The sequence below is a fragment of the Notolepis coatsorum genome (assembly GCF_963971535.1).
Source record: "Notolepis coatsorum genome assembly, chromosome: 16".
Classification (NCBI taxonomy): domain Eukaryota; kingdom Metazoa; phylum Chordata; class Actinopteri; order Aulopiformes; family Paralepididae; genus Notolepis; species Notolepis coatsorum.
In genome coordinates, this window is record NC_140180.1 from 35,676,191 (window position 1) to 35,703,913 (window position 27,723).

Genomic DNA, 27,723 nt, shown 5'->3' on the forward strand with positions numbered 1-27,723 from the left:
ACGAGGCATACAATATAATACTATGTATTTGAGCCAAAACATGTGGTCAGAACACAGTGCATTTTGGCCATTCGCTCTCATTCTCTCAGCCTCTCTCTCCCTTTGTCGATACAATATATCTTCTTCCAGGGAGTCCTGACCAACAAGGCACACAACAAGTTTCAACATAAAAAGTTTATTCCCCCTCAAATGTATATACTCTATTATTACTATATGCGCGAGAGCCTCCCCCCCCAACAGTGCTGTATATTTGTAGACCTCTTCCAATGTACAGTTTATATGTCCTTGATGCTGCTCTCCAGGACTGAGATCATGGCGTTCTTATGCTCCAGGTCCAGCAGCAGCTCCGTGTTCTCCAGCACCTCTTGGCAGCCAGATATGGACACATGGAACGTAAACACTATTATTAGTACAATACATATGATAGGAGCCAGGGCCGGACTGGGGAAATAATTCATACCGGGAGATATAGCGCGAAATATAGCCCCAATCAGGCCACTTTTTAAGCGGGGGGTCTGGGGGTCCCCCACCAGGAAATTTTTTGTTACAAAGACTTAATTTCCTGCATTCTGGTGAATTTTAGTGCATGTGAATCACAAACTAATGAGCCAACAATTGCTTAGTACAATGTACTGTTATGGACCTCAAATAAAACTGTTGTGGCACTAGCAATGCTACTCTCTCCACCTTCAAAAAGAAAAAAGCAAGAGCACAACATATTTTTCTATTTACTATTATAATACAGTTAACCACTCTCTCCTGTAAGGGCCTTTCTTTTTCTTTGTTTTATCCCTCTCTCCTCCACCCTTTTTATTTCTTCCACTGTCCATCTTGACATCAACGTTAATTGACTTTCGCTCTACTGTATCTCTCCCGCGTCACTCACTACCTGGCTCACTGCCTGGCTGTTATTCTGCATCTGAGTGCCGTCTGCCATTCCATTCGCCGCCTCCGCTGTCAATCAGTTGTATTGCCTGGTCCCGCCTCCACCAATCACAAGCGGCAGCACGGCTCCATTGTGTGTGTGTGTCTGCGTGAGGGAGAGAGTCAGATAGTTCTCCAACTCTGTCGCAGACAGTGAAATCCTGGTTGTTCCCCACCCACCTAGGTTATCTAACTATCGCGCCGCGCCGCCGCCACAACTAGAAACAATGGCCTGGCAATTTTTTTTTTTTTTTTTTTTTTTTTTTTTTTTTTTTTTTTTAATTTTTTTTTTAAATCTGTGAAGGTCAGGCCACCGGGAAAACTCCCGGTGCTCCCGATGGCCAGTCCGGGCCTGATAGGAGCTGACGCATTTCAATAGTAATGTATATGAATTAAGAGCTTACCGATTGAGAGCTAAATCCACTGCCAACAGACGAGACGCGATATTTACTTCCTAGTCCACTCTCTCTCTGCCTCTCTCTCACTTTGCCGAGGGCGGAGCTCGTCCAGCACGTTGTCACCAGCTGTATGAGAGCGCCCCCGCTGGTCATTGTTAACATTAACCAAGCAAAACGGCATCAAAACGGCCCCAAAACAGTTGTTCCATGACTATTTATGGCTGTATCTGTACTTGTTGGATTCTTCGTTTCGACATTATCCTGAGTGATTACCTTATTTACCTGTCAAACTATCACTGTCACTCACAGGTTACAACGTGGGTCAAGTTTGATTTGTGCGTGCCTGCAGGCTGCAGCGCCGCCACGCTCCGAATGGTAATTGCAAGAATAGCATGCATGTTGCCATATTACGGTGTGAATTAGTGCGCAAATCATTAATCATACATCAAAATAGCCTAATCTTATTATTATACACGATGATGATACAGAAAATTACAGAACAATGAGAAATGCATGGCAAAAATTGCATTTATTTTCAGTAATTTAGAGACCCCCCAAAAATTCACAAATCATGTGGATCTAGGGAAGCCAATGGCTCACCGAGCTGCCCCATGGTTCGCACCCTGCTCCCGCCTACCCCGGTCAATTGTCTCTAACTACACACCCTCAAGACCCCTACGCTCTGCATCTTCTGGCCGCCTCAGACCTACAGTACTCCTATCCGAGCTCCGGGAGGGTCATCAAAGAGAAGTCGCCTATTCTTAGTCCTTGCCCCACAATGGTGGAATGAACTACCCACCCCAGTTAGGACAGCCGAAACCCGCCCAATCTTTCGCCGTTGACTAAAGACGCACTTCTTCAACCATTATCTTAAATTATTATTATTCTTTTTATAATAATAAATCTAACCCTAACTAACCTTATGGCCATGCACATGTCCTAATAAACTAACCTACACTGTAGCACTCAACACTTTGATGAACATTGTTACTCAGCTGATAGAGCCTTCCTGATGACTTGTCGTACAGAACTTGTACAGTAAGTCGCTTTGGATAAAAGCATCAGCTAAATAACTAAATGTAAATGTTCCGATTGAACAGGAGAGGTATAAGAAAAACAATAGGATGGTCACATGGCCGGTCTATACATCCACATGGTGGTGCTAGAGGATAAGGGTGAGGTTTCTTCCACTAGGGGTCATGAATGTTCACAGCATATTTTGTGACCGTACGACCAATGTGTCGGAAGGATCGCTCGTTTCAAAGTGTAAATGTTTGGCCTGATGGTGGCAGGAGAGGAAAGGTCATGGGATCACAGAAATCAATAGTTGGGGTCATGAATGTGCACACACACACACACACACACACACACACACACACACACACACACACACACACACACACACACACACAGGTGACAGGGACGAAAGTATAAACTCTGAGGCAGAGGTAACAAAGATACATTGAGCTGCAGTAATTTTTCTCAAGTTACAGTATTTAGCATCTTTCCACAATGACTCAACCTACCTCAGAGAAACAGTACCAGTCCTGCAACATACTGATCTGTACTGCGGTCCAGCCCACAGTGGATTTTATTGTATAGTAACTGTAGACACATTCACTATCCTCACATCAGAAATATTGTCTATCAAGTCACATGACTTGGACCTTCATGCACAGCCAATTAAGGGGGGAGGGATGATTAGGTGGCCTTGATGTCAGAGACCTGATTGGGAATTTGACCGGGAACGTCAGGGAACCCTACTCTTTGCAATAGGCGCCCTGGGTTCTTTAACGACCAAATTCAGTCGGGACCTTGGTTTATCGTCTAATGCGAAGGACGGCACTCGCAGCTGTACATGAGTTGTTACCAGAGGACAGACTGCTAAGCTTCCTGCTGGACAACAAAAAATCATGAGTCCGGAGCTCTACTCATATTAGTATTATAATGACTAATATCAGAGCATAGGCTACCCAAAGAGGCACATCTCATTGATATTCAAGTACACAGTATACCACTTTGTGTCACAAAGTATTGGTTGAACTCATTGTTATTACGTCATTGTTATTTACACATACCAAACCGGATTTAAAGGGTACATAACTATCATGGAAAATGGGTTTTGACTAGTCTTTGTATGGATTAGGTAGGTCTGAAATGTTATTTAGGTGCTGGGGGGAAATCACATAATGTACTCCTTGCTGTTTGGTCAGGGTTTGAAGTCTTTACATTAACCTAAAACGTCCCACTCTAACCTAAAATTGAGATAAAAAAAACTTGATTATAGAAGGGAAGAAAGAGGTGCTGGACAATTGAAAAATCTAAATTAGATTTAGATTAGTTTCTTTGCAAAAAAAATAAGTAATATCTCTATACTCCGACAGCCATCACTGATATAGAGTGTTTGGTCAGTAACATGGGTCTCCCAGTCCCTCCACTCTGCAGTAAACAGAAATTCAAAATACTTTATCCAATCAGGAGAGAGAACTCCACACTGCAAAACAGTTTTTACCAAATGTGTCCTTGAAATGTAAAAGTGAAATAATCGACCAGTGCAGTGAGCAAATTTGGCTTGACAAGATTTCTTGAAGGGTTCTCTCTCCTGATTGGATAAAGTGGGAAGAGATACCAGAAAATGTATTTTCTGTTTACTGCAGAGCAGAGGGACTGGGAGACCCATGTTACTGAAACAGTCTACATCAGTGATGGCTTTCTGAATGTAGAGCTATCTAACACAAGTAAGGAGAAAATACCACGTACAGCTCCTTTTAGGAAGTCATATACAATTAATTAAAAGGCCAAACTTAAGCCCAAGTTTACTTTTCAGTACAAATGGCTTAAAATGGTGTCATTCATCATACCGTGCATCAAAATTTTAGCTATTTATATCTATCTCTCAACCTGCCCCCAAGAAACATTATGAAATCAGTCCAACCAGTCCATGCAACACACTGATCTGGCTCCACACTATGCTGTGCGTGTAATTGAGCTACATCTGTGCAATAGAAAGACACAGGGACGCAACTGCATGCTGGCTCCTCCAGCGCACCCCGCCATCACGACAGGCTCTCTGCTGCCCACGCGGCGCACCGCGAAGCACGCCAACCAACGAGAATCACTGGAGGACTGTGTTCGGAGCCCACGTTAGAGCCAGGAGCCTGATTGTGACTCTGTGAGCGAGGGGGGGGGGGGGGGGGAGTGGCGGTGGCTGTAACAGCCATCGGCCTCGGTGACAGGCTGCGTCTCTGGAGGGGTTAGAGCGGGACACGGCGCCGGCCCACGCTCAGCTTGTCAGAGGCCTGGTGACGGATAGACAGAGGTCTGCGCGCGCGCCGAGCGCCACGCCACACGCCCCACTCTAATGAGGCGCCCTTACGGGGGGGAGGGGGGGGGGGGGGGTGCGGTGAGACGCATTAGGAGGGGAGACGGTAGAGAGGGGAGCATGGGGCACTCCGGCAATCAACGGAGTTTCTCTTCTGAAGGTGTGTGTGTGTGTGTAGGCGTGTGTGTGTAGGCGTGTGTGTGTAGGTGTGCGGGTGTGTGTGTGTGTGTGTGTGTGTGTGTGTGTGTGTGTGTGTGTGTGTGTGTGTGTGTGCGTGCGTGCGTGCGTGCGCGTGCGCACATGTGTGTTTGTGTGTGTGTGCCTGCCACAGATGGCCTATGAATATAGTAGCCTATTTGATCTGACAAATGTACTTTTTTGGCCTGCGAGTGTGTGTGCAACACCAGGCCAAAAAAGCTCTGCATCCTGGTAGGATCTTTTGATGTGAGCTGTCTGGCATGAAGGGTCTTTCTCTCAGCAGGGTGAGCGAGTTGCATGTCAGCCAGTGAAAATCTGGTCACGGGGTGCTTGTTATCTTCAGTTCTGTTCTCTCCTTTTATGTCTGTGATATACCGTAGATGTTCGTCTCCCCTCGTTCTGTCTGCCCGTCCGCTAATTCAAACAGTCAAACGCTGTGAATGAAAAAAGGAATTTGATCAAACACACACGACAATTTGTTGTGGAGTTGCGTAGTCTGGGAAAGACAGGTAGAAGTAGTTATTCTGTGTTAAAGTAGGTTTGATGATAAACACCTGGCCATGCCAATACCCTTGCCAGATCCCCCCCCCCCCCCCCCCCCCCCCCCCTTGCATTTCCAATTACCCCTCTCCAGACCTGTCTCGACTCACCCCTGTACCTGTGATAATCCAAATCCAGCATCAAAGGCTGTGGGCTTTATCCAAAGCCTATGAAGGGTGGTTTGGGGGGGCTTCAGCACAGCCAAGCCTTTTAGTTATGGATATGGTTTATTGTAAGCGATCAGAATAACCGTGTTTGGCCTATAAGGATTTTTGTATGTTTTATTTTGCAAGGAAAAGGTTATTTTGCTTAACCCATTTAGACCTAAAATGCCTGCTACAAATGCATTATATAGCCTGCATATACGTGGTGTGTATATGCAGACTATATAATGCATTTATAGCAGGCGTTTTAGGTCGAAATGGGTTAATATTGAAATGGTAATTTGTTTTGCATTTTTTAACCAAATGTGACAATAACACCATATTATACAGAAACATAACAGATTCCCCTGTTCGTTCATTACGATCGTGCCCAACTAAAGTATATTACTTCCGCATCGCCCAATGATCCATCCACTTGAAACATCCACAGTTCACCCTTTCCATGATTGACACATCTTGAATTATTTTCAACGATGCCCTTGTTTAAAGAAAAACAAAACGAAGCTGCAGCATCACCTGAATACTAACTAAGGAATAGTCTCTGCCATGGGAGCAGCTATTTGCATTATTTATGCTAGGACGGATTAAGGTTAGCCGTGACCCCCCTAACAGCGGGGACATTTTGCGTAGGTAGCAATATCAGCTCAGTGTCCTTAGACTACAGGCTCTTCAGGTGGCTGAGGTAGCATGATGATATCAAACTCCCAAAAGTTCTCCCTTCATAATCGTTGGCCTTTGTACAGTGGATGATGGCTGTTATAGTCACAGATGGGGATTTGATGTGGTCAGTTTTAGACATGAACTAGTTCTCGAGGGCGCCGTCGAGGCCTCCAATCTAGACTGCATTTTTATATAGAGCTTTTATCCAAAGTGCTTTACAACTTTCTGCCTCACATTCACTCGTCCACTCACACATGCACACACTGACGGCAGAGACAAACATGCGAGGTGCCAACCTGCTCATCGGGAGCAGTTAGAGGTTAAGCGTTTTGCTGAAGGGAGGAGCTGCAATCAAACCGGGAAACTTCGGATTACCAGACTACCTCCTGAGCCACTGTTGCCCCCTGTATTGAAAGAGAAATAGTTAGTGTAAGGGAACTGTATTTTAAGAGCAGAAATCCTTCACAATCCTCCATGTGGAATGTTGTTCTATATCATACTGGCTCCGCTCAGCGTCATCTGCAGGTGTGTGGTCACCTACTCGCCTCCTTCTTCACTTTCACCACAAGGAAGTGCCTGTTGTATACCCCACTTGACGAGGTTGTTAGCTGAAGAAAGTTGAGTTACGTGTTTACATTTTTTCTTGCTTTTTTCTTTCTCTCATACATTTTAAAAAGAAAAAAGCTAAGTCATAATGTTTACCTCGGAGGGTCGCGCTAGCAACGTCACCCTTCACCAGCGGTTCTCCATTGCCTCCTCTGTCGTGCGTCTTGGAGCGGGGTTGAGGCCTCTTTCGTGGTCGGCAGCCGCGCACGGTAGGCGTCCGATAGATAGTTTGCCTCTCCAAGGAGCTGGTGCACCAGCGCCGTCTCCTGTGCGATGGCCTGGTTCCGGCTCTGGTTCCTTTGCCTCCGGAGAGTCGTCCGCTGTTGGGCGGCGGGCTCCTCTGGTGGCGGAGGATTTGAGATGCAAACTTTTTGCGTCGGCTCGCTCCCGTCGCAAGATGGTGGCTTGTAGACGCGAACGGCCAGGTTTTGGTTAGTTGCTGGAGCCGGATGAGGATGCGTCTGATTCTCCATGGCAGATGAAAACAGAGGACTACATGGTAGAAGCGGACGGGTTCTTGTTCGACGCCCCGGTGGAGACATGTCCGCCGCCCATCCAGATAACACTGGAGGGGGGTGAGAGGTCTCCTTGGGGTTCCTCGTACGCAGATGTTGGGTTAGAACCTCCGACTCGGCGGCGGGATGCCCTGCTATCAGCCACATCAGAATGTGGCTCTGTAACCAGTAGTCTGTTGCATGTGAGGGACGCGAGCTCGGTGGGGGAAAGTAGGCAGGGGGAACTGTGTGCTTTGTTCCCCGAGCTCATGGCGGCGGCGGCAGTGGCGCGGCGGCCACTGCAGCCGGCCCATCTACGCCCGGAAGTGACGGTAGGGATCGTCGTGACCAGCCTCCTATCGTTTACCGTCCCTCCGGGGCTCCCCGGGGTGGCAAGTCCCGAGCGGCTTGTGGCAGGCGTCGCTGAAAGTATGACTTTTTCCCTCTGTGGTCCCCCCCTGTTCCCTTCCCGGCCCAAATATGATTTTTGTTTATAAAAAATAAAGAGTCCCTCCTAAAAGGTTGTTACAAACTGTGTGTTTATTCACCAAACATATGATGGGGATACGACGTGTGAACCTTTCGCTAGTGTGGGTTTGATAGGAGGGCTAGACTTTAAGTCTTGTTGGTCGCTACATTCATGTTAGAGCTTAAGCAAGGCCTGCAGCTTACACTCGGTTGAAAAAGGTTTTTTCTGCCTCGACCTGAATCTTCACATAAAGTTATAGGTTAGTTGTGTGCTCTGTTGCTTAAACAGTGATATTGAGCCGCAACACTATTTGGTTGGTCTGCAGTAATGCTTGTGTGTGAAAAGGTACCGCGGTTCAGGCCGCTCTCTCTCTATCAGATTTTCTGTGTCTTGCAACATAAACACAGGTGTCGGGTTCACACATACATAACTTGGCCTTGTTATAAACCCTGTTCACAGACGTGTCTGTGGCTAACGTGCATTGAATTAGCTTTGCGCTGTTCATTAGCATACTGGCTACTTAAGGTATCATATGGCTATTTTGTTGTTGTCGTATGCAAGGGTTGGGCTTGCGAGGGGGTACCGGATAAACCCCTCCTTCCCTCTTCTGATTGGTCAGGGGGTTTCTTGGACTCTCTTTTCATTCGGTCAGGGCCAAGCTGTTAGGCAGCTTGGCACGGGGGGGGGGGGGGTTCCCCGACTCCGCACCTATCACGGGCGGTTGAGTCATGGGTTTCCCCCCATCATAGAAAACGTCACTAGGCACGTTTCTATTGGACGACGGATTCTGTGAGTTTTTTCAGACCCGTATGTAGGGTCTGTCATTGTCAAGTTGTCGGGGCAGAGCGTAGGAACTTACTGTTCTACTACGCTCGATATACGTGTGACTTGAGTCTGTTGGTCACATGACTCAATGTTATCGTGACTTTTCAATCTGTGGCTCACGTGGGAAGTCTCTCTGAGGATTCCCGTCTCCTCTCTGTGGTGAGGGTGGCGGGATGTAAGAATGAAAAAATGTGTACCCTCGGCCGCGTCACGTGGGATTCATGTCAGTCGGTGTTTCTTTCTTTTTAATAATAAAAAGAGTGAAGAATATGAAGCACGACAACTCCTTGTTGTTCTCCCAGGCGATTTGAAGGACCAATGTCTGGTGTCTGGTTAGACTATCCATTGATGTGTTTGGGTCTTGACACGTACATAGTGCTGGCTCGGGGTGTTTTCTGATAAGAATCACGCAGGAGGCTAGTACGCCTTGGTTGCTCGTTATTAAAACAGCGTTTTTATAGGGCAACTGGGATGGGGGGTTGTTTTCCTCTTCCGAGCGCCTGTTACTGGGTCTCGACGGATTCTCGTTCATATCTGGGGGATGTTAACGGAATAAATCAGAACATAGGTAGAGGGGTCTCACGCCCTTGGGGTGGGCCACTGAGCGCGGTACGAATGGGACCGTCTGGGTGGTGCCCCCTTTTCATGTTTTAGAGCGACATGCATACCTACCCCGTCTCCTGGAGTGGGGATGTCGGCGTGGTTAGGGCACGGGACTGGTTCTGGTCACGCTGGTCCAGGTCAGTTAACCCGTTGTCCGCCGGGGACGCATATCTGCTGTTCTGGTACCCTGAGGGTGTCACAGGGTTGGGCGTTATGGAGACCCTTTGTTGGGTACAGGTTGTACCTGGCACTATCATGAAAGGGCTGGTTCTCCTTTCTTTTCGCTCCTCTCTCACGCATGGCGAAGAGGGGGCTGTTGGGGTGGTCTTCTGGACCTCCTCTGGTGACCCTGTGTGCTTCCCGAGCCGCCGGGCCCGGTCCGAAGTAATGTTTCGTTGACCCGTAGGCCTGGAATAACCCTTTTTGAAAACTGAAACACTTGTACCGCGGTATAGCCAGTGTATACCCGCAGGTGTGTTTTGGAGTTTTTTCTTGAGGGGTTATAGGAACAACCACTGCATGTGGTACCAAGAGGGTGGTTGATTCCCTGGTGTGTTGGAGCATAGTCAACTCCCGGGTTACTCGGTTGAGTGTGCCCCTGCACGTTCATGACGTCTGCCAATCGTGTCAGCCTTCTCTGCCTCGACCCCTCTGGGTGGTTTTTTTTTGGTGGAGGCTTTGTCATGGTGCGCAACAATGCCAGCATACGCCCCTTCCGCCGGGGTGCTGTTTTCAGTTGACCCCTTTGGCGCCTGTCTCGTCCGCAGTGCTCCAGGCTCGGGTCTAAAGCCTGCTGCCTGGTTTAAGGGATCGACCCCTCTGGGGTCGTCTCCCCTGTGCGTTGCCTGCTTCAGCTATAGTTTAGCCTTTTGAGTGCTTCAAGTTACAGCCATGTACAGTACATTTGTCGAGCTTCTGGCTCCCGCTCAGCTCCTGTAGTGCAGATGACACTGAGCGGAGCCAGTATGATATAGAACGTAAGGTTATGTATATAACCAAGTTCTATGAATACTGGTGACGGTCAGCATCAGGACGCCACTGCGGCCCTTGGCCTCGCCTTTTGGTGAAAGTTTGGGAAGGAGGCGAGTAGGTGACCACACACCTGCTTATGAAGGTAAGCAGATGGGGGTGTGGCCAGACGGATGCTGGTATGTAAAGGTACACTGTGGATTTTTATTCAGTGCTGTGCACGAAGTGAGGTTAGTGCAGATGACGCTGAGCGTCACCAGTATTCATAGAACTTGGTTATATACATAACCTTACGTTTTGTTTTGTCTTCCCAATGCACAAACATCACACATCCATAAATTGATTCATTAACCAAATCCTCCATTTAGTCACAGAACAATAAATGGCTTTGGAGCACCTTCTCTTTGCGAGTGTGTGCATCAGTGGTGTTTATTTCTGACTTGGCAAAGCGGTCCCAGTCAGAGGCAAGTGGACAGGCCAGGAAGTCGTTAACCACAGAGCAAGAGGCAAAAGGAGAGAGAGGGGGGAAATGTGGTGTCACACATTAAATGGTACAGGGAAAAATGATGAGATTTTATCCTTAAATTGTTTTGAGAGACTTCTGCCAGGTAGGTCATGAATCAGGCAGTCCGGGGTCCTTCTGCCGCTTCTGGGGACAGCTCCAGGGGTGACGGGGAGGGCCATGACAGGTGACCTGTCTTTCCCGCTGTACCATCACTGACTCTTTATCATTTAACATTTAATCAAAACGGCCTGCTGTCCAGACCTGCCTGCTGTCCCCCTCCTCCTCCTCCTCTCCCCCTCCTCCTCCTCCCCTCCTCCTCCACCACCCTCATCCTCCTCCCCCTCGCTCCCACCCCATCATCTATTAAAGCCCAGGTGCCTCCTGAGGAGCCTTGGTAAAAAAATTAAATAAAGGGGTTTTCTTAATGGTTTGTCATTATCAGATGCTAGTGGTAACAGCTTGGGCCACAACATGCATATCAGTCCACCTGTCAAAAGAAGCAGCGTTTTTTTAAGAGGAGGAAGTCCAATCGATCAAAAGGGGAGATTGCACTGTCCCTCCCTCAAGTGAAATGCATTGACAGCACGGAAGATCGAGTCTGGCAATCACAATAACAAGAGTCATCTTTGAGGAATACCTCTGCGGCTCGCTGGAGAAGCAGCCTGCTACTTTGGCTGCTTCTCGCCATTTATACTGCTCCCTGCCATAACACCCCCACCCCCTACAAACACACACACACATACATTTGACCTTTTGCCAAAGATAACTAACAGGAAATGGTGGATATAGATTTCAACCTCTGAACGGCATGCAAGGGGGCCCTGTGCAGCTCTGAGGCCCAGGGCAGATCAATACATCATACTAATAAGTAAAATCTGCGAGTGCCAATTATTGCGCGTCATGTCATCAAACACTGGCGCCGCTCTGATGGCTGCCTTTCTGATCGCTCCGACGAGACTGTGCTTTATTTTGTTAATTTTTATAGTATTAGGAGTTTTATTTGCACCAACTGTTGGTGCATTATATGTGTATGACCGTCAGTCAATCATTGACATTGGATTAAGAAAAACTTACCGTTTGGATTGCTCTCTGGATCGGATCGCTGAACAGCAGAAATGGCCCGCCGAGATCCTTTGTTATGCCGGCCATGGCCAAGACGCCAAGAAGCCGCCGCGAAGACGAGGAAAGAGAGCCGGGGTCCGGAACAGACTGAGGTCCAAACGACACAGAACCACATTGCCCAGCATATTGTTGGCCAATGTGCAATCGATAGGAAACAAATTGGACGACATCAGAGCAAGGATCCAATTCCAGAGGGACATTCGGGATTGTAACGTCCTCTGTTTCACAGAAACTTGGCTGAGTCCAGATGTCCCGAACCACGCAATAGAACCGGCAGACCATTTCTTCGTTCTCCGCAAAGACCGGACGGCAGAAGAGTCATTAAAGAAGAAAGGAGGCGGCATTGCCTTCATGATAAACAAGGAGTGGTGCGATGTAGGCAACACAAAGGAAATGTCTAACCACTGCTCCCCAGACCTGGAGTTTATCACGATAAAATGTCGACCCTTCTTCCTCCCAAGAGAGTTAACGTCCATCATCCTCATCGGAGTGTACATTCCACCACACGCGAACACTGAGGTCGCACTTTCAAAACTTCACGACGAGGTAAACAAACTCCAGGCAGCTAACGTTGACGCGGCCATTTTGGTCTTGGGGGATTTCAACAGCGCGCGTCTTAAAAAGGTGCTGCCGAATTTCTATCAGCATGTGACCTGTCCCACCAGAGGCGAGAACATATTAGACCATGTATACTCGCAATTTAAGAATGGGTACAAGTCACAGGCTCTTAGTCCATTCGGTAAAAGCGATCACGCTGCAATTTTTCTTTTGCCTAAGTACAAACAGAGTCTCAAGCGAACGCCGGTGGTCTCGCGAGAGGTTAAGCGTTGGGCCGTGACGTCAGTGGAGTCACTCCAAGCAGTGCTGGGAAGCACAGAATGGAGTGTATTCCGTGATAACACAGCCAATATTAACGAATACACCGAAACGGTGATTGACTATGTCTGTACTCAGGTAGAAGTAATAATCCCCACCACCAAAATTAATATCTACCCAAATCAAAAGCCCTGGGTAGACAAATCCGTCCGTGAGGCTCTGAAAGTGCGCACATCAGCATACAACACCGGGCTGGTGACAGGCAACATGGAAGAACACAAGATGGCAAGATACAACGTCAGGAGAGCAGTAATAGAGGCAAAACGGCGTTACAGGGATAAAGTTGAACTTCAGTTTGAACAGGCTGACTCTAGAGGCATGTGGCAGGGCCTCAGAACAATGACAGACTACAAAGGAACCCCCCTCAAACTGAACAGCGACATCTCCTTAGCAAATGATCTCAACTCCTTCTATGCGAGGTTTGAGGCTGTGAATAACAACACCAGCCTACAAACCACGGCAATGGGGGGGGGGGGTCTGCTGATGGAGACTCAGTGTTCAGGGTAACAGAGCATGAGGTGAGACGGATCTTTAAAAAAAGTGGATATCAGGAAGGCAGCAGGACCGGACGGCATCCCCGGCCGCGTCCTAAAAGTCTGTGCCGACCAACTGGCCCCGGTATTCACTGACATCTTCAACCTGTCCTTGGAACAGGCCGTCATCCCCACCTGTCTGAAGAAGTCCACCATCATCCCTGTACCCAAAAAATCTACGCCCGCTTGCCTCAACGACTACCGCCCTGTAGCCCTCACCTCCATAGCCATGAAGTGCTTTGAGAAGCTAGTGAAGGGCTACATCTGTTCCTCCCTCCCCATCAACCTGGACCCTCTGCAATTTGCATGTCGCCCCAACAGGTCCACGGAGGACGCCATAGCCCATGTGCTGCACACAGCAGCATCACATCTGGACAAGAGGAAGGGGAACTATGTGAGAATGCTGTTCATCGACTACAGCTCAGCATTCAATACCATAGTCCCCTCCAAACTCATAGCCAAGCTCAGGGACCTGGGCTTGAACTATGACCTGTGCCAGTGGGTCCTGGACTTCCTGACGGGCAGACCCCAGGTGGTAAGAGCCGGCAACTGCACCTCCTCATCCATCACGCTCAACATAGGGGCCCCCCAGGGCTGTGTTCTGAGCCCCCTCCTCTACTCCCTGTACACACATGACTGCGTAGCACAGCGGAACAACAACACCATCATCAAATTTGCTGATGACACAGTAGTGGTGGGCCTGATCTCTGCCAACGACGAAAGGGCCTACCTGGAAGAGGTAGAGAACCTGTCACAGTGGTGTCAGGAGAACTGCCTCTCCTTGAACGTCAGCAAAACAAAAGAGATGATTGTGGACTTCAGGAGGTCGGGGGTCAAGGACTACAGCCCCCTCAGCATCGACGGGGCACCAGTTGAGAGAGTGAACAGTTTCAAGTACCTCGGAGCCCACATATCCGAGGACTTGACATGGACCACACACATTGACAGTGTTGTGAAGAAGGCACGACAACGCCTCTACTTCCTCAGGCGCCTAAGGAAGTTCCAAGTCAGTCAGAAGATCCTTAGGAACTTCTACTCATGTACAATAGAGAGCATCCTGACCGGCAACATCACCTCCTGGTTTGGGAATAGCACTGCACAAGACCGTAGCAGACTACAAAGAGTGACACGTTCAGCCGAACGCACAATTAGAGGGGGGCTTCCCACCCTCCAGAACATTTACAACAAGCGGTGCAAGGGGAAGGCTAAGAGAATTATTAAGGACTCGAGCCACCCGAACAACTGCCTCTTTGAACTGCTGCCGTCAGGCAAGCGATACCGGAGTCTTATGGCGAGCACAGAAAGACTCAGAAGGAGCTTCTATCCCCAGGCCATCAGGCTGCTAAACGAACAATAATCGCTAAACGAACAATAATCACTATGCAACAACCATCAAATGCACACAGCACACACACCCACAAGCACACACTCACTCAAACAAACAACACACTGCAGCACCCACTCTCCACACTTTAGATCACACAAACACACTTACACTTTATATTTATTGATAAATAGGGATGTCCCGATCCGATCACGTGATCGGGATCGGGGCCGATCACGTGATTTTCCGAAGATCGGGATCGGCAAAAAAAAAAAAAAAAAAAAAATTTTTTTTACTTTTTTTTTTACTTTTTTTTTTTTTATTCAACAAACATGACCATGTTCACGTCTTAAACTCATACTGAGGCCTTAGTTTTGGTTTTAAATTGCATATCATCATTAATTTATTTATTGTCACAGAGCAGAAGAATTTTGCCAAAACAAACCAATAGTATCCAGCTGCAGAACGGCAGACCAGCCACAATCTCAGACCCAAATAATTTTTATTTAAATTTTTTTTATCCCAATTTCTCACATTACATTCACCCTGAATGTTGACGTTATCCAGGTGAAAAGTTAACTTCATAAATCATTTGATGTATAATTAAATCAAAGGAAATGCGTTTGGGTCTGAGAGTGTGGCTGGTCTGCTGTTCTGCAGCTGGATACTATTGGTTTGTTTTGGCAAAATTCTTCTGCTCTGTGTGACAATAAATAAATGAATGATGATATGCAATTTAAAACCAAAACTAAGGCCTCAGTATGAGTTTAAGATGTGAACATGGTCATGTTTGTTGAATAAAAAAAAAAATAATAATAATTTTGATCGGATCGGGAAATATCGGTATCGGTAGATACTCAAAATCACATGATCGGGATCGGATCGGGAGCAAAAAAACGTGATCGGGACATCCCTATTGATAAAGGATTTGCACTACAACTCGTACACCTACTGTGAATTGTACCTAAACTGCACCTCGTCCATTTATGCCTTGCACTATATAGAATTGTATATTAGTACACTGCACAGTATTGTATATTGTATGGTAACTACGTCTACGAACATTGTACATATGTCTAAACTGAACACTGTGACCTCTTTTTTTACTTCTAATTTTTACTATGTTTTTATTTCATACTTATCTTGTCATGCACAGTCTCTGGAGCGCAACAGTAAGAAGCATTTTGTACAAAAGTATTCTGTACTTCTGTATGACAACTATTAAAGAAACTTGAAACTTGTTTACCCGCCAGAGTGAATAATCGTTCAATTTGGTGAGATCTCACCAAGGTAAGTAGATACAGGCGGCCGACGCTGTGCGCCTGACGCCTGTTATAAATGGTGCATCTTCACACACCAGAAAGTAATTAAGTTCCCAAAACACACATGTTAATACCGCTCCGAGCCTATTAGCCCATGTTCCTCAGCCCAGGCTGAGGGGGTGATGCCAGACAGGCATATGTGTCTGTGTGTGTGTGTATGGTGTAAATCCGTGTGTAACCCATTCGCGCAGGTGTAAACAGAATCAGTACCTTACCCGGTAACTAAGAAAGAAGCAGGTGTCACAATTCGTTCATGGTCTTCCCAGAAAACCTTTCATAAAACCTTTTGCCAACCGCATCGATCCTGTGCCTGCCTCGGCCTTGAGTACGAAAACTTTCAAAACACTCAAAACTAACATTCTCCTTGAAGACAGTCGAGGCCGTGCAAAAGGTAGTAGCTTTTGGAGGCCGTGATGGATGACGCTCCACAATGAGAATAATGTGTTTTCCCCCTCCTCAAGATAACTCCACCTGCCCCGGGGTTCCTAGAGTCCCATCGTGTTTCTGTTAAAGAATAAAAACTGGATTATTAGTCCCATAATCTCACGTAGTATAGCCTACTAAACTATTTTGTACAAATGTATTTGGTTATGGAGTCCAAACGAGTTGGAATATATGATGTCACATAGTCCCGGGAGGTATTAATACAGCTCAGTGAAATAAATTAAATACATTATAAATAAATAAAATATAATAATACAATTTAATTAAGGCCTTAGTGAGTGATTAAAGATCCCCTACTATTCGTAAATGAACTCCTCTTGTTACCAGCCACAAATTAATTTATAGCCACAAAATAAAACATTTCTGAAGCCCATTGTATTGAGCTGACGACTATTATCTTCATGGACGTTGTCTCCAACCTTTGCAAATCAAATGATCTGGATGGACTCCAGGTAGCACTCCAGGTGAGGGGGAAATACTTTTCAGGTCCGATGTTTTCCCTCAGAGTAAGTGATAATGCACTGATGGACATTCACTGACTGGACACTGGACACTCACTGCACTTTCCTCTGCAGCTGCAACTAAATGTGCCAAACTACCCCAGCCCACCCCACTGTCCCACCTCCCCCAAACTCTAGACCAGCCCACCCCACTGTCCCACCTCCCCCAAACTCTAGACCAGCCCACCCCACTGTCCCACCTCCCCCAAACTCTACCCCAGCCCACCCCACTGCCCCACCTCCCCCAAACTCTACACCAGCCCACCCCAATGTCCCACCTCCCCCAAACTCTACCCCAGCCCACCCCACTGTCCCACCTCCCCCAAACTCTACACCAGCCCACCCCACTGTCCCACCTCCCCCAAACTCTACCCCAGCCCACCCCACTGTCCCACCTCCCCCAAACTCTACACCAGCCTACCCCACTGTCCAACCTCCCCCAAACTCTACACCAGCCTACCCCACTGTCCCACCTCCCCCAAACTCTACCCCAGCCCACCCCACTGTCCCACCTCCCCCAAACTCTAGACCAGCCCACCCCACTGTCCAACCTCCCCCAAACTCTACCCCAGCCTACCCCACTGTCCCACCTCCCCCAAACTCTACCCCAGACCACCCCACTGTCCCACCTCTCCCAAACTCTACCCCAGACCACCCCACTGTCCCACCTCCCCCAAACTCTACCCCAGCCCACCCCACTGTCCCACCTGCCCCAAACTCTACCCCAGCCCACCCCACTGTCCCACCTCCCCCAAACTCTACCCCAGCCCACCCCACTGTCCCACCTCCCCCAAACTCTACCCCAGCCTACCCCACTGTCCCACCTCCCCCAAACTCTACCCCAGCCCACTTCCATGGGAGAACATAGGTTTCTGAATTGTAACCAGTAAAACTGACACGCTGTATCATCAAGTAAACTGTAGCTTTCAAGACCGCCGATGCATGATTGATTCAGAGGTGCTATTCAACTGCAATGCATATTATGGATTTGTACTAGTATGTGTTTACTGTGGGTCGACCTTGCTAACACAGGCCATAAATGCCTGTTCCCCTGGCTAGCAGCCTGTTTTCGATGAAAGCTATACTAATCTGTGTTTGACCTTCCCCCTGCAACCAGTTCACATGATATCCCGCCTCCGGTGTGTGTGTGTGTGTGTGTGTGTGTGTGTGTGTGTGTGTGTGTGTGTGTGTGTGTGTGTGTGTGTGTGTGTGTGTGTGTGTGTGTGTGTGTGTGTGTGTGTGTGTGTGTGTGTGTGTGTGTGTGTGTGTGTGTGTGTGTGTGTGTGTGTGTGTGTGTGTGTGTGTGTGTGTGTGTGTGTGTGTGTGTGTGTGTGTGTGTGTGTGTGTGTGTGTGTGTGTGTGTGTGTGTGTGTGTGTGTGTGTGTGTGTGTGTCTGTGTGTGTGTCTGTGTGTGTATGTCTGTGTTTGGGGAGAGACTATGTAGCTTCTCTCCCTGCCTGTGTTGTGGTGAAAAGCCAGATAGTTAGCCTGGGGGCCTCTTAAATTAACAACTCTCCACTACGGCTGGTGGGGACCACTGGTGACTGTGATGGAAGGGAATCATAGTTGAATCGGGCCCCCGATTATCGTTGCCTTAGTGCCACTCATGCCAGGAGTGTGTCTCTGACCCCTTTCTCCAGGGCACAATGGCCCTGCTCACAACTAACTTCGGCCAGAGGCCCAGGCCATTTCCTCCTGTGAATGACAGGCGGGGGGGGGGGGAAGAACTGGATGGATCGTAATCCTAAATTGGCAATTAGCTTTAATGAGAGCTTTAATTTTAATGAGCACTTACAGTTCCAATGCTAGATCTCAGTTCATTTCATGCCCCCCCCCCCCATCTCCTTCCATCGCAGTTCAATGCACCGCTCTCCCCTCTCATCCCCCCCTCCACACCATAGGGCAGAGTGCTGTCCTATCCAGTAGGTATGACAGATTGAAGAGCACAGGACTGTTGGCGGTGGTGGGTTGGGGGGGGGGGGGGGGGTACAAACATCCTACGGTTCACTGACCTTAACCCCAATCACGGCATATTTGTTCCGTAGTCGGGGGAAAAAACCTTCCCCAACGCCACATCCATTTATTTAAAAAAAAAAATTCCCTGCGCTGGACAACTGTCAGTCCCTCTTATTATAATGAAGCACTGATTTCACTGTATTCAAATGCATTCCAGCCCATAACGATCTGCAGCCCACAGCTATCGCCTCAATTAGATTATCCGTGGAGGTCTTCCCGGGGAAAGATGGAAGGAATGGGAAAAAAAGGGAGGGAATTGTGGATGATCAGCCTGATGGTAGATGTTTGATATAAATCGCGCTAATGGTTTTAATCCCTCTAAGTGCAGCCGAACTGAGCATGTCGGAGTCGGTCACAGATGGCTCAGCGTTGCCATTAGTTAAAACGGAATCCTTGACATTCTACCAGCACTCAAAGTAGAGGAGAAACTCTCGAGGCCAAATAGCTCAAATGGATCTCTCGCATGGCAATGTTGCTTAAAGAACACATGGCACAAACGCGCCACTGCCTTTTGCAATGAGGAAACGTCATCAGAACACATGCTAATGTATCCCAACATTTCTTCTTAATTATATAATAATGTTGCATCCGAGGCACGCGGCCTATGCATTTACTACTCTAAATGTATGCAATTTAACTTTGTCACACAAATTGACAAACGCACACTTGAATGAAAAGCTTCCCCCAAAGGTATATTAATGAGTATGATTGGGAATACAGTATGCATGTGTGGTATGAATTGTGCATGTGATGTGGTGAGATTGTAGTGTAAACACGAGCTAACCGCTGACGTCCTGCAAGGATTTCAAACAGCACAACTCTGTCGGTACTAGGAATAGTTTCAGATGAAAAAGATCGCTTGCTATTTGTAATAAATGCAATGCAGAAGTTCCACGAGGAGGGAAAGGGGCAACAAGCTATAACACATCCAACATAATAAGTCACCTGAAACATCACCACCACTACGATGGTGTATTAAAATCTTACGACGCCGAGCAGCTAAAGGCTAAGCTAATCCAAAACCAGCTGCCGGCGGGACATTTACTGAGTGAGGACCAGCACAAAGTGTGGATATTATGATTTAACAAGTCTATCTGTCCAGGACGATGACAACATTATTGCAGGTAAGCAGGCAGCCTAGCCGTTTCTAACTACTAACGTTATCACGCTAGCTTGGATGCTAACTAACGTAATGTCATGGTTCATGGTGAGCTGTTTGTGTTATAACGAGACAGCAAATTAATGAATGAATGAAAACTTTATTTAACAGATTGCAGAATGGGTACAATACAGTACAGCTCAATACATACAATTGTTTAGGGGATGCAGACCAGAGAAAGACTTTCGTCTTGTTTACATCAGGGTCCCCCATTTTCAATTCATCATAACATAATGACATACATGACATACAGATAGACAGTAGTGCCTACATCTATACATGACATACCAGATTTGCAAATACAGTACTGTTTGTGATACGAAAAGAGTCCAGAAAAGAGAGTATATACATTTGACGTATTATTATTGTATTGTGATATGTTTTGTTTCATGTTGAAAAAAATAAAAATAAAACATTTGATATATTTTTTTTAATAATACAATAAATATCGGTGTGGGGGGGGGGGGGGGGGGGGGGTGGAGCTGTCAATCTCGCCTCAGGGCCCATTGGGCATTCCAACCGCCACTGGCGTAGTCTCCCCTGTTCACATCATCAGGTGTCCAAACTCGGAGAGGGACGAGGTAACAACAACTAATTAAACGCTGATGTTAATATGGTTTAGCACAGGAGAGGATTAGTTGCAGCCATGGGACTGTGTGCCTTGCATGCTAATGTTGTGGTTAAAGGAAAAGACAAAACAACCTCTCATTTACTCCTAAGGTGCGAGTAATCCCAAACTATGCTCTGCTTTCCACCACCATCGATTTGAGTGGAATGATGTTTCGTATGTACCGACGGTGACAATATGCTCTTTGAAAAGAATATGCAGTGTGTCATATAAAAATCATGTTGAGGACATTAGAACGAGGACACTGTAGGAATCAATGGGGAGGGGATTTGCCATGTTTTAGATACAATACACAGAGAACTAAGAGGCAACTAAATAGAGACAGAAAGGGAGAGAGAGAGAGAGAGAGAGAGAAACAGAGAAGGGAGGGTAGAGAGAGAAAGATAGGCAAATATTTCGTTATATATAAAAATAAAAAAAAGCCTTATTTCCATTACTGTAGCCTTTGATTGTGACACCGCTGGGATTCTGACACAATGGCCCTAGATAAATTTGCAAAGTGTGTTTCCATCAAACATGACCCTGCTGCTCACCAATTATCTCTGGAGGACTGCATCATTTCAGAGCCGGGGCTGACCCTACCTGTCACACACTGTCTGTCCTTTCCAATGAGGGGGGTGCAGGAGGATGTAAAAGCATCTCTCCATTGCCAAATAATTACTCCCAGAAAGCATGCAATCTGCAGGGTCAGAGGTAAAAGCCTCCATTAACAAACACCATCCAACTGTCATAGGCAGACCTCTTGTCACCTGGTGTTTTGAGTATATAAAAAGGCCCCTTTCAGCAGCATTAGTGGATATATTATCGGCAGCCAAGAGCCCAACACAGCTCTAAATGCTTCCCATTCTCTGTCGAACCTGGAAACTGTTACAGCTACTGGGAGCATATCCAGTAAGGCTTTTGCTCATATCGAAATGTTTATCATGCTAGCTATTAAAATGCATGAACACACAGGTATGGCGGCGGGTATGAGGTCTTACTGTGGTAATAATCAATAATACAGGACAAATCAATGTGTGTGTGTGTGTCCACATCCTCTCTCTACCATCTTATTTTCTGTCTCTATTTCAATAACTTTTATTTTTTCCTCCCCCTTGCCAGAGCCATTACATTTCCCTTGTTGTTCCACATGATCACACAAGAATCCCGGGCTTAGACATTTATGAGGTGGAGGGCTTGGATTTCACGGCGCGGTATTAATAACACCATTAGTCAGGGCGGGCGTGGGGGGGGGGGTAGCTGATGGTTTTGACCTGTGCGAGAGGTGTCCGGCGATCTGGCCCTGAATTATCCATGTGAAATTTCACCGGTGACCGACCCAATCCCCCCCGGCACCGTTTCCCCAGCATCAGGTGGGCGCAATTTGATCTCGTGGACATGGCTTGTCTACCCCCCCCCCCCCCCCCCCCCTCATCTCCATTACACTGCATTAACCTGGTTGGCGATGTACCTGATAACATACTGTTCCTATCTAATTGCCACAGGCATTTGTCATTATCTGTGTTTTTTTTTTGGTTTCCTTCCGGTCCGTTCTAATCCTTAGCATTATTGTCAGCGCATTTTCATTATCTTTGAGTGGCTCTGAGCTGGCAGCGCCTTGATGAGTTTATGAACAGTGGCACCTCTAATCCAAAGGAAGATGCTCTTGAGAACAGGATGATCATTGCACATCACAGTGGCTCACTACTCTAAACAGTCAAGGGAGGACCTGATGTAATTTAGCATTTGTGATAATCTGGGAAGTCTTTAATGCAATTCAAAGACAGGCTTGTCAAAACAATATTGCAGAGTTTATATGAGTTATGGGACCGTATTGGTGCTGGGAGGACGGTGCATGGTACAAATGTCCTGTAGGTTTGAGAGGCAGGCAGTAATTGAGGGCTTTAATGTTTCCTAGCTGACAAATGGATTTCTCATTACTGTGAATGCAAGGATATGGTTATGGAGTAAATTGTTGCCATAGAAGCCATAGCTACAATACGAGTACCTTTGCATGAGCCATATGCTTGTAGGTCAAAGCTTCTTGTACAAGAACAGAAAATTGGCTCCTCGTACAGGAACAGAACTAGCTTCCCAGTGGTTAGCAGAAAGAGGGACATTGAAGCAGTTTTTCTATCTCTCTTGGATTATGGAGTTGTGTTTTTTAGTTGTATATTATATTTAAGTGCTGCTCCTTCCACTCTGAAACCTTTGGACAAGGTCTATCATTCTGCCATTACTAGTGATAGATGGTATTCACCACTACATCCTGTATGATGGAGTGGGTCTTCTCTGGCAGAGGCAAATGAAACATTGGTACCGTATCTGTTGGTATTGGTATCACTTCATGGTCATTTCCGGGAAATTACGACGTTATACTTATATCACAATGTTGCAAGATTGGAATATGGACCCTGTCTGACACGCTCAAATCACTAACTTATGCGTTTTCTTTTTTTATATAAATTACCAAACTCGCTCTAAATCACCCATTTCCAGTTTTCCAGCTCATACCAATTTCTTTGGATATATTTGTTTTGGATATTGCAACTACTACAGAAAAAGTGAGTACACAATGACAAGTACAACTCAAGTTCAGGCCTATGTTACCTTACTTATTTTCATTAGCACTAAAAGTGATCATTCTTCATTGTGTAAGAAACTTCAGAATGTTATCTTTCAAAAGAGACCAGGCTTATGCATGGTCTATAAGTATAAAGTATAAAGATACGCTTTTCAAAAAAAGTATGCACTCCTCAAGTTCAAGTAAAAAAATTGCCACTTTTCTGGGTGTCGATTAAGTGGTTATGGTACCCAGACTGAACTTCATCTGCCTTTTGTTTTGATGCACCAGCTTCTTGGAATTATCTTCAACTCGTACTAAAAATCAATACCCCACTATCCTATGGACAATTTTAAAACATGATTACAAATCCCCCTGCTTCAGTTTGTAACTGTTTTTAATGTTGATCTTAATTTTTTCATCTTTGGGTAACTGTTTTGGAGTTGTGTGATGGCTAGTGCTAGCAGCTATAAGCTAACGATTATCTGGTTATCTAGATGTAACCCACATGGTATATTCCTGATTATAATGGAAACCCTGGATTAAGCCAATGTGATGCAGGAAACCGAAATAACTTGCGAACTAGGTTAGCAAGCTATGTTAGCTTGGCTGCTAATGTCTGCATCGAGTCTCCAAAACGTCACTCGCTCTTTCTCTTTTTCACACACAAAGAATAGGCGTTTTCCTTTGCTGGATCTAACAACTTTTTCCCTTGCCTTGTAACAAGCATTTGAATTGAAAATGCAGTCAGGTGAGAGAAATATTTCCTAATATCTGTAAACATGGTGTTATTATGGATCCCACTGCATTTCTGGGTGAGACACACCCTGCATAGCATTCCAAGCCCTAAGATTGGTCAGCAGTCTATGTGCAATTTTTCTGTCGCATCAATTTTTTCTGTCGCATCAATGGATCAACCGAAGGGATCCCTACTGTAGCAATGCATAAACAAGGGCTACATCTGTGCACTTAATGCTTACCACCGGAAACACTGACGGAACAGATATTTAGTTCCACTAGCTACTTTTGCGCTGCAATCTAGTGAGGTTGAATATCAATTCAGAATTTAGCCTGGCAATTAAAACAAACATTTAAAAAAAATTATAATTTTGATACTTATTTTCAGAAAATCCATCTAAAAAAGTACATACCTAAGTAAATGGAAGATTGCTCCAATTCTACAAGGTCCATTTGCATGTCCTTGGTATCTAGGGACGTCTATGAATCTCAGGGAATGTATTCCCAATGTCAGAAATATTGTTTCTGTTACTAGGCTTGAGTCAATTGTGATGAAATAAATAATTTTTCTTTGCATCTTTGACAGTGAATAACACCATGCTAAAAATGACCAGACATGAAAAACTGCCACTGATCTCGTTCAGCACCTTCTTGAGATCACGTGTTTCTAAGGAAATTAATAAAGGGAAGATGATTAAACAGAAGGTTTTGTGCCATCTGGATTTTTTTTTTTAACATTTTAAATATTATTATAGAATATTAAATTACCTTATTTTATTACATGGCGTTTTAACATTCGCCAAAATGCTTGATTGTGATTGGTCAATATCGCTCGGTTGCCCCTGACAGCGGTCAGTCATTTCTCGATAACGGACCGCTGCTATGGGCAACTCGCAATAATGACAGCTGATACGGGTAACACAGCGCTATTGACCAATCACAATCAAGCATTTTGGTCGCAGACAGTCACGAAAGCTAAGCTCAGCATATGCACAGCTGCACTCATCAGGCAATCAGACCACACACCTGCCGGCTGCCGGGCGATGACAGAGGAGCCACAGAACAACTGCGTCTGCATTTGATCTCGTCTTGTCGATGGTGTAAAATGAATTAGGTATATTGTTAGTAAGTTAGCCATGTAATAAGCAGGATAATGTATAGCTATACTCGGTCATTGTCGCAAAATAATTTACCTTCACTGCGTTTAGAACACCTCGGCGCGGCGCCTTGAGCCAACTTGCACATCTATGGATCGGGCCAAATCTACTCTTTCCAATGCCATAGTTCAAATTTGGATTTAGTATCACCAGGCATGCAGGAAGAACCGAGAATGAAATCTACTGTATGTACAGTTACATTCTTATAATGGATATTGCTCCACCATTTTGGATTGGATTGCAACAGGGATTGTTGCAAAATGTTCACAGGAGGTAGACACACTAACTTCGCTCCAATCTATGCTAATAATGTTCAGTTTTGTGGTAGATAATCCCAATAAATAAGAGAAATAAAAAAGAATAATCAGGAAGTAATTTGCTTGCAGGAAGCTGGAATCGGCTGGGAAAGGTAGTTTTTCGAAATTTCAACGCTCATTGAGAGCTCTGGATGCCCTCTCCTCAAATGACTACAAACCCTTTAGTGGCGCTAATTCAAAATGGTGGATATTCGCTAAATTATAAAGACATTCCATGAACTAAAATCTCACTAATACCACTTTAACCTATTGGTAAACAAACATATTGCTGAAAATATACACTATGACTGCTGTTGTGACATGGTTAGGGTCTTTACTCTTGGATATATTTGAGAAAGAAAACACAACATTATGTCATGCAGTCTAGAGAGATTGATTTATGACGTGATGTAATTTTGGGACTGGTGCCGGACCGTCGGGCTTAAGAGTTTAAGTGAATAGTGATAAAAGATTGTCCCCACATTTTTTACTGCAGACCATCTCTCTCCTTTAATTTATTATCATTACTATTATTATTTGCAAATCTCCACAGAACAACGGGCGTCTGAAGCTGGTCCATAGTGTGATGCCTGCTGAATGCTCTAATCTTTCCTCTTTCTCTACTATATGTTCACCCAAAGTGCTGCGGTTTATAGTGGAGGCCTCTAGTTTGCCATGTGCTGTTTTTGTTGCCATCTGTCCTATTAACTTTTCATGAGCTACGCTGTTTCTGCATAGCCAGAGAGTTGTTTGGAAGGAGAGAGAGAGAGAGAGAGAGAGAGAGAGAGAGAGAGAGAGAGAGAGAGAGAGAGAGAGAGAGAGAGAGAGAGAGAGAGAGAGAGAGAGAGAGAGAAATCTTCTAGAAATCTATAATTCACATCTTGGCAATTTGTCCCACAGAGGTGACGTGGTGTGTTTGCCCTCCTCCTCCTTCCTCTTACAATTACAGAACAAAACCCCTTTGAATGGCCGTCTCTAGTTGCTTATTCATCCCTCTGATTTTCTTTCCCCTTTTTGTTTCTTTGGTGGATGCAGCTGTTCTATATGACTGTTGGTGGGCCGACTATGGTAATTAAGAGCCATTTACTCCACCTCTAGAGTCTTATTAACCAGCCTTGAGAGCCTGCGGCTGGGGCAACAGGGTATAATCACCAGGCACTCCAATGGCAGCATAATGGTATGGCCGTGCGCTACTCGTTGCCCACTCACCACACCACACCACACCAGTGGCGGCCGGTGCATTCTTCTCCATGAGGGGCGCTATCAGTGGCGGCCGGTGGGTACTTCGCCACTAGGGGCGCTATACCAAACATTTTGCAAACATGTACAGTACAGTACCACGCAACAGACTCATGGCAAGACGTGAGCGATTCGACTCACGCTCACGGCAATGAATCGGCTCTTATGAACGAGTCGCTCAGCTGTTACTACAACAACACACAACCAGTCAAATAAAGTATAGTCTAGACTCTAATTCACAACTTGAAACACAATATATAAATAGAAAAGTTAGAAACAAAACTCGCCCGTCTCCAAACACAGGCAGATCTCTCCCTCTCTCCTTCTCTCTCTCACACACAGCGCGACGTGGAATCGATTCGTTACACAATCAGACCTATTATATACCAAGAATAACTTCAGTATGAGTACAGGGCTGTACACATATTTTGCATATTGTTAAACGAGCCAAGGCTAGCTATTAAACTATCGTCCAGGGCAGGAGAGCTTGATAAACGTGTATAATCCACTGATGATGTATTCCAGACCACTGTCCACTGTAGTCTGTCTCCAGACTGCATCCGCCATATAGCTTGTTAGCCAAGTGTTAGCTCGTTAGCACAACACAAGTACATTCCTTTGTCCATTTCCGCTCGAACAGACTGCAAACTACCTGGCGTTCTATCGCCATGCTCTAAGACAAACTCTAACCTTAACCAACTTTGAAAGAGTGCCTAAGCTTAACAGTCTAAAGAACTTGCAGTCACGGCACGCTCGTCTAAGACAAACAGCTGCCTGCATCATTCTCACAACAACACAACTATCTCCACCGACCAACCTAGGAATAACCTAGAATTGGAACATTAGAAATTGGATTCGGCCAATCAGAGATCGTCTCTGTGAAATTCTGCTACGGAAAAAAATACTGGCGTCGGCCAATCAGAGAGCGTCTCCGCGAAATGCGGCTACAGATATTCTTGACGCTACTGGCTAGACCGCTTCAAATCGCGCCCGGATTCCAACATAATAGTCATATTTCAACGCACAACGCGTTATGCACTGATTGGCTGTGACGGATACAGCGATCAAACTGTGACGCGCACTCAGAGCGCTATCGCGTATAGCCCGGGCCGAGAAATACGAAAAAAAATAAAAAATAAAAAAAAACGTG